The sequence below is a fragment of the Ostrea edulis genome, chromosome 6 (assembly GCF_947568905.1).
Source record: "Ostrea edulis chromosome 6, xbOstEdul1.1, whole genome shotgun sequence".
Lineage (NCBI taxonomy): Eukaryota > Metazoa > Mollusca > Bivalvia > Ostreida > Ostreidae > Ostrea > Ostrea edulis.
In genome coordinates, this window is record NC_079169.1 from 8,910,135 (window position 1) to 8,912,053 (window position 1,919).

Below are 1,919 nucleotides of genomic sequence, written 5' to 3' on the forward strand. Positions count from 1 at the left end.
AAACACGTTGAGGTTTCTATTTAGAGATAATTAAAATCCATTTAGCGACACTGTCCACTCTATTTCTGGGGTTTTTAAAAACAATTTATCTGCTTCCAACATATAAACGTGAAAAATTAATACATAACGAACGTCATAAGTTAAGAGTAATTAAGATGAATTGTTTCGAATAGCAAACTCCAACATGTACATGTAAACAATTTAAGTAAGTTATCAAATCAGTATGATAATTCTGCAGATGATAAAGACTTTAAAAGTGTTCTTGGTGATGATTCCATCACTTTTGTGAAAAAATTAGTACATCGACACCTCGTGTGGTTTCACCAAAACCTGTTCTACCTAATGATATTCAAAGTGTTCAATGTGAAATAAAGAAGATGAATCAGAGTATTCAGATGTTGGAGTGTGAAGTCTGTAAAATTTTACCTACAGTTTCTTGTTTAGAAGAAAAATTCACAACTCTCACTGAAAAAAACATTGAAAAAACTATGCAGATTACTCTTGAAAGATATCTGGACCCAATTCTCAAAGAAAACATTCAATTGAGAAATGAGTTACATGAACTGAAAACAAATACACAGAAAGAAATAAAACTCTTACAAAAAGATGTAGCAGTGTTAAAATCTCAGACCATGGTTACCATATCCAAAAGTTGGCCACAAACTCGGACATGTGAAAACGAAGTGATGTTCGAAACAAGCCATCAAAAACATGTGGACGGAGTTCAGAAACAATATACACATACATGTTTGTCCACAGAAGAGGACACATCATCTATGCCAACAGAGCATCCCAATGAAATATCTGAGCCAACGAAACCACTGTCACGTCCTTCTCATAAAATTGAGATTGTAATGGATTCACATGGAAATGGTATTGACCCTCGAAGGATGTACAAAAACCAAGATATAAACATTCATGTTCTAGGTGCTGGAAAGAAGAATCTAGAGGGAGCTATGCAGTATGTACAATCTTTAGAGTCCCCTCAGCATATAGTTGTTGGTGTTGGCAGCAATGATATTGCAACAAAATCGTCGGAGTCTATAGTTACTCAGATAGAAAATCTTGTGGTCTGTGCGCAGAAGAAGCAGTGCAGTGTACACATTCTGTCTCTACTGGAGAGAATGGATCAAGAAGACTATAATGATCGCGTCAGAACTGTAAATGACAAACTGAGCGAGTCATTAAAGGACACAGAAAATGTTTATTTTATTAGAGTCGACTCATACCTAAATGCGGAAAATCCCCAGCTGTACGGGGTTGATGGTGTACATCTAAATGATGATGGACGAAAAACGTTGGTGAAACTAATGAAAGACCATCTAAATCACAAGCTTGGAATGAAACCCTACAAAGACTACAGTGCGCGAAGCGAAAACTCTGAAAGAAACTCTAACCATGCAGGAGAATTCAGTAACGAAAGGACCGAAACAAGTTATGGGCGTAAAAGAACTAACACTCATAGACAGCATAACAGTCGTAATGGTGGATACATGCAAAACGGCCCTCACAACCATTGGTATCGTGGCCCTCAGAACCGTGGTCCCCGATATAATGACCTCCGAAATGGCCCTCACAACCATTGGTATAGTGGCCCTCAGAACCGTGGTCCTCGATATATTGACGGAAACAAAACTCAGGGTGATTATCTTACAAGCAAGCAAAAGCAGTTAAGCACCGTGTTTAACCAACTATTGAAAATGATTCAATAGTCCCTCAGCATTTTCAATCAATTATGTACTCTAATGCATATATCAAGTATCTGTGGATCAGTTTGTAGTTGTTTTATAATTTTTGAATATGTTGATAATCTGACAAAACATGCATGTTGCCCAACATGAAACTTGTAGTATCTAACTATGGTATCATTGCTATATTATTGTTATTCTTAGCATTGTATTAGTTTGATTTTTCAAAAA